Genomic DNA, 7,197 nt, shown 5'->3' with positions numbered 1-7,197 from the left:
TATATATCTGCTATACTTAAGAGCAAGTTTACGTCTTCTTCAAAATTTATATTTATATACATATATATATATAATCAATGAAAGAAGATGGAGAAGAAAAATATATAAAAGATGCTTGGTTCATTTTATTTGTATCACAGTGGAACAATAATGCAAATTAAATGATTGAAAGATTGCCTATAAGAACAAGTATAAAAGGGACAACATAAAAAAACAACCGAAAATATTCAAAATATTCAAAAAAGATTCGACATATATTTCAATCCAACAATATATTTGAATCGTCAATAATTGTAACTCTTATAGACGTAATAAACAATATACTGTCAGATATCGTCAGAAATATGAGTATATTTTGAGTCTTGAATTACGAAGTTAATTATTTGAGTTCTACGTTTAGGAATTTTCGAATGGTAAACAAACAACTTATTAGGACGCAGAATTCATGTGATTAGAAATTTATCGTTTAAAATGTAGCTAATATTGAACGTCGAAATTCTGCTAAAACATCAAAGTTATGTGAAAAATATATGTATTATTATATTTAAATTTAAATATATTTTTAAAGCTTTATGTGAGCGAGATGGTAGAAAGACGGATGTAACTTATCATGAGGGATGTAATATACAAGGAATTAGAATTGGAAATGTAAATAAAGATTGGATGAAAAATATGTTTATATTATGCTACTATAATTTTATGAAGTACTACAGAGAAATACACACACACACACACACACACACACACACACACACACACACACACACACACACACATATATATATATATATATATATATATATATATTATTTATATTTATATAATTTATGGAAGCAAGTTGGGATGAATATAAATATAACTTACCATAAATGGTGCTATGTACACTGAGGTAATGTTTTCTAGAAGTATTTCAGAGAACATTTATAACATTGGTGTCATTTAGGATTATATTGGTTAGTATAGAATTTCCGTTGTTCTAAGAAAAAAATATTTAGTGTATAAAAATATTAGGTATATAAAAAACAACTATATTGTACTCACTTAAGAAATGCTAGAGAAATTGAAAACCGGTGTTACAGGATAAATTCCCTAGGTCAAAATTTGAGTAACTAGTAATCTCCTATCTATTTTTATATAAGGTTAATCATTTTATTTTTTATTATAAAAATGCAAAATAGCTTGTGTTTAACTATAGAAATATTTCTATAATTTTCAGAGATAGAATATATATCAATACATACGTGTAATTTAATTTTCATATTTGTATATTGAAATATATTAAAAGTATCAAGTCATTACTGCTGGATTATAAGATTTTATAAAATAAAAGATAAAGTGTTCCGTAGACAGCATTTATCTAAAAATAGTGGTTCTATAAAAGATATAAATTTGGGGTTTATTTAATGATAATTATATGAATATTCTAATTAAAAATGCGATAGGTATTATAGTGTTAAGGTACATTATTGAATTAATTACAAAATTAAGAGATCAATAGATTGAATTTATACTTTTATGTTGGTGTCAAATATGGTTTATGTAATGAGTGTTTTAATAATTAATTATACTATTATTAATTATTTGTTATTTAAAATGTGGGTTATATGGGTGTTCTAAATATTAAAAATTTAAGTGGTGGAGTGTAAAATATTTTGATGAAATCTAAGCAGTGTTGCATTAATACTTGTGGCGTCAATGGCAGATATTAAACAAAGATTTTCCCTATCATTCTACTGAGGATATATCAACATTAGGTGGATAACCTCGCAGAACGAAATTAATGTGTTCTTCATTATGACGGAAGTAGTTTTCTGGACGAAATTTGAATTACCACCAGAGTACCTTTATTTCATACTACTAGTGAGTCTTATGTATCATGATCAGAGATAAAATGACACTCCACCGGTTACAACAACGGGGCTTCCAAATGATCCGATCAAAGAAAATCCTGCTCGTAAAATTAACGTGCAAGTGGCTGATCACTCCACGACCAGCGTACCCTTCACGAAGTTCTCAAGGACATTCAGTGCGACATAGAGCGTGATAAAGCTTACTCGTTAAACTAGCGGTACTACTCATTTTTCCAGATGATTGAACTGGGGCAGCGGAAATAAAATGTCTTACTCAAGAACACAACAAACCACCGGTTTTCGAACTAACGACCCTGCAATCGTGAGCTAAATATCATAACCACTAAGACACGCATATAATACAATTGAAAGTGTATATTGGCAGCATACTACAACATTTCTCGATTATGCTTCTCTGCTCTGGTAAAGATTTTGACTCCTTTCAAACACACTGGATTATCAGGCACACTTCCGTTCTGACTTCAATACATTTCAGTAATGGTTTGAGTCGATCATATAGTGTGCGTGGGGGGGGGGGGTTCTTGGTGATACTGTGGGATGGGATTTTACTCTCAATGATAGCAATGTTGCAGACGAGCTTGGAATATTTGGCGATAACTACGTGAACGTCTGGTCAGTACTTCAACGCCTCATTGAGTACAATGGTATGTCCAGATGAACCTGCTTGCATTTGTATGTTTTCTCCACACCGTTTGTATTTACTTTTCTATCAAAAAAGACCACTTTTGTTACTGTCTCCCACTTTCGTCGTTCGTTTTTTCCTTGCTGCAGACGGTTAAAAAGCGTTCCCTTTTCAGGCGACTATTTTCTTCTTTTATTGCATAATCTTCCCGAACACATTTTTCCACTTTACTTTAATTTACTTTTTACCAATCTTGCGGGCTTTTTACAAATATCGTAGAATTTTTACCCATTTCTTGGTTATTACTTTCTTTTCACTGAATCTCAAAGTCTTTTCTCCCATTTTTGAATGTTTCAGAGTCGCACGATTGAAAGTATACATTTCCAGTGGTTCATATTTTCTTTATAGACATAAACACGTACAGATAACAACTTCCTCCTTTCTCCTTTATAAAAATCTACACATATACATAAAGTTCACTAACACATACGTACCCGTCATTCTCATTTACGCTGATCCAGTTAGAGAGAAATCCTGATAAATACAATTTACTCGCAAGTATATTTCTTCTTATCTTATCTGAGGAAGAGCATACCTCAAGCTTCCTAATCATTCATCTTTCACCCGCTGCCTTTACCTGCAGATACCTTACTATGATTGCTATATTTATTCGTTGTTTTTCTTTGTTGTTGTTGCTGTTTTGTTGATAATGATAATGATGTTGTTGCTGATAATGCTGTCACTGTGTTATCGTTATCTATAATACTTTTATAATTTTACAATTATGCAATTAATTATCTCTCACTCAACCTTAATTTTTCGCAGATTTTCTGTGCTTTTCTATTCTGACAGAGAACTACGTAGCAAAACACACCATTACAGCACAATCTTCCAACTCACAAGTGTTAAATTAAAACCTTAGATTTTAAACATTGTTCTTCCTATGTTGCACGATTTATGCTTCTTTTCATTACAGTAAGTGTATGTGTGTGTGTGTGTGTGTGTGTGTGTATTTGTAACAGAGAGAGAGAGAGAGAGAGAGAGAGAGAGAGAGTTGGGAGAGAGAGAGAGAATGTGTGAGTGTATATGTGTGTTGGTTGTGCATGTGTGCGATCGAGCGCGTAGTGAATCTATCCACGAGATAGGCGCGTCACATATTTTTCAGTGAGGAGACGTAGGAGAGCATGTTGAAGTTGAATGTACAATTGATGCTTTGTCCTTTTCTAAATATTACTCTTCTAATTAATAAATGTTGTAATTATTACTCTGAATATTTCTTGTTGAACGATCAGCGTGTCGCACATCTGCAGGCATTAGATATGATCGGATCCACAAGCTGGAGCTACATAACCCGTGCTGAACACTGATAGAATTACAAATACATAAAATACGGTGTATATTCAATTGTGAGGATGCATATACATGCATACACACAGAGTCACGAATACACACAGACACACACATACACACACGCGCACGCCCACACGCAAACATATACATATATAAATATATAAATACATGCAGACATCTCTTAAATATGTTTACGTGAAACGTTTTGATTATGCAAATAAAGCTTCTATTCCATTATGCCGGCTACAGTCTAATGATGCTGATTGGTGGACCAGTTTTGGGTGCTGCATCAAGCTGTACCGATATAATGTAGGATAAATACAGCAATAACAACAATAATCCTTGGATGGAATTTATAAACATTTAATGCATCTCAACGAGCGTTCCCACAAATCTCGTGTCTCTCAAGAGTCCCTATTCCTGGGATGATTACTGTTTGTCTTCATGGATTCATTTCTTCAGACGGTATAACATTCATGGATGCTTACCAGAGGGATGTTTATATCCCTTTTGACCAGTGAGAAGGTTGGCTGAGTTATGTAGGTATATCTGTGTGTATTTGGTGGGGAGGATGGGATGGTGGTGGAAAGAGAGGAAAGAATGGTAGTTCTATTGGGTACGAGGTGTGCGTGTGGTGATGTATTTCTTTTGCTGTTCAGTCTACAGATGTCAAAGATGGGTCATATATTACTTTGTTCGATCTCATTTATAGCATAACTATCTTTATTGAATTCTGAAGTAAACAGGTCAGCCGGTACATCCCCAAAAGCCACCATCTGTAGTATTTCGTTGTCTGAATTAATAAATGATACTTTCCTAGGGTGACGTTTTAATTGTTATTGGAGGTACAGTGGTATAGTGTATAACATCCTAAATATTGGTTGGTTTCTTTAGTTGTTTCTGTTCCTTCCTTGTTCTATAATATGCTAAAGGCTGTTGATGTTATTCCGTTACATTTTTTTTAATTCCAGAAATGACGTTTGCTTTTATGTTTACGTAATACGATCACCAAGGAGTGTCTATTTATCAAGTTTTCCCTGGATGTGATGATTTCCGGAATTTCTTCTAAATAAGCTGCATGACTGTGATGTTTCCGTTACATAATGCAGCGTTTTTTTTTTATAACAGACCATTGGGTCGTATGCTCCACTCCATTCTCTTTGAGCCTTCAGACGAGGTTCGATAGTGATGTGGAGTGCCTTTTATTTATATTGGAAATTGATATAAGAGTGTCATTCTGGTGCTGCTAGTGTATACGTATTTCTGCGTACTTGTCTTCACATTCACCTCACAGTTGTAAGCAACATTCTTTATCAGGCAGTTGATGTTAAATCTATATTTCTCTTTACGTTTATAGTTACATATGATATTTGCTTCTGTTCTTCATGCATAGTTACTACTGGTGGTCGTCTTTCTTCTTCCTCCTGTAATTGTGTACTCATTTTCTTTATGTATGGATTGAATCGTCTGTCGTGTGGTGTTGTTTAGGTCCGTTTTTGCTATTGGTGATATTTTATTGGCACCCTGGGCAAGTCTCGTCTACTATAGCCAAAACCTTGTGAGTGGATTTGGTAGACGGAAACTGAAAGAAGCCCGTCGTATATATGTATATATATATATGTATGTGCGTATGGATATGCTTGTGTGTCTGTGTTTGTCCCCCAACATCGTTTAATAACCGATGCTGGTGTGTTTACGTCCCCGTAACTTAACGGTTCGGCAAAAAAATCGACAGAATAAGTACAAGGCTTACAAAGAATAAGTCCTGGGGTCGATTTACTCGACTAAAGGCGGTGCTGCAGCATGGAGAGAGAGAGAGAGAGAGAGAGAGAGAGAGAGAGAGGGGGGAGAGACAGAAAGTATGAGAGCATTACTGGTAAGTTTTTCCATATAACGTCGACAAATTCGATTACTTTGAATAAAGGACATTCTAAAAGAATCGTCAAAAGATAGACTCTATATCACTCACTTGCATAAGATGAAGGAAGTAGAACTTAAATACTAGTCCATGCAATCATATATAAATATATGTGTGTGTATGCATAAATATGTACACACACATGCTTAATGTACACATTGATATAAATATATGTGTATATATATATATATATATATATATATATATATATATATATATACATATGTATATATATATATATACATATTCACATATGTAAACATATATGTACGTTTATGTATGCATGGGCATGTATACACACATGTGTATAATGTTTATAATAGTCTTTCCATACCTAGATTTCCAAGTAGATTAAAAGATTGTCATTATCTTGTTGAATGCATCTGTTACTTCAATAAAAATTCTCACACATGTGCATAGAAAAAAATACTGTTGAGAATAAACGATTGCAGAAAGCTCTTAAGCCTAATTTGCATTACCGTACAGGTAGTACTTTAATAGTTTTAGAAAAGATACCGATATTTAAAAGCAATAACTAATTTATTGCTAACATATCCAATAAGTAACAAAGTTATACTAGATATTCAACGACATAATTTGTTCTCTTCAGATATTTATTTTTAATTTCTTAGCGCTGAATCTATTGAAACTGCTTACTCTAACTTATGTATAACCATCCGTGTGAATGATTTCACTGAATTATTTAATAACGAAACAATTCTATATTTCTATATAAATAAAAGTGCTATCGTTTATGTTTGCATTGAGAAAATAAGGCACTCAACATATAAAAGCTTTCATTGTTTTCTCCAAAATTACTACACAAACAGGAAAGACAGGGCTGTCATACAGGTTAATAATTTCATTCGCCTTAATATTTCACAATTATTCCATTGATGCTGCTAGCAATTCTGATGATTATCAACTTTTTATTTATATTATGACGTCGCGGTCGATGTTGGTAGAGTAGATGTGTAATCAAAAGCATCACGCTATTCGTAGAGATATCCGAAATGCTTACAGAATGAGGCAGATTAGGCTAATATCGTGAACAGGCCAATTGACCATGTATTATGCCCTTCATTGGGAGGTATGCTAATATATATACGTGTGCGTTTTTAGAGAGATAGATAGAGAGAGAGAGAGAGAGAGAGTGAAAGAGAGAAAGTGAGAGAGAGAAGTATATGTAAATACACGTATACACAAACACAGAAATACATACACTCACACACACACACACACATATAAATATATGTGGCTGTGTAGTCAGAAGATTGCTTTCCAACCATATGGTTTTGGGTTCAGCCCCACTGCGTAGTGCCTTGGGCAAGTGACTCCTACTATAGCCCCAGGCCCACAAAATCTTTGTGAGTGGATTCGGTGGACGGAAACTGAAAGAAGCCAGTCTTGTTTGTTCTTCTTTGTTTGGTTTCACT

This window comes from Octopus bimaculoides, chromosome 1 (assembly GCF_001194135.2).
Source record: "Octopus bimaculoides isolate UCB-OBI-ISO-001 chromosome 1, ASM119413v2, whole genome shotgun sequence".
NCBI lineage: Eukaryota > Metazoa > Mollusca > Cephalopoda > Octopoda > Octopodidae > Octopus > Octopus bimaculoides.
The sequence above is the reverse complement of the archived record's forward strand: the minus strand, read 5'-3'. Positions refer to the sequence as shown.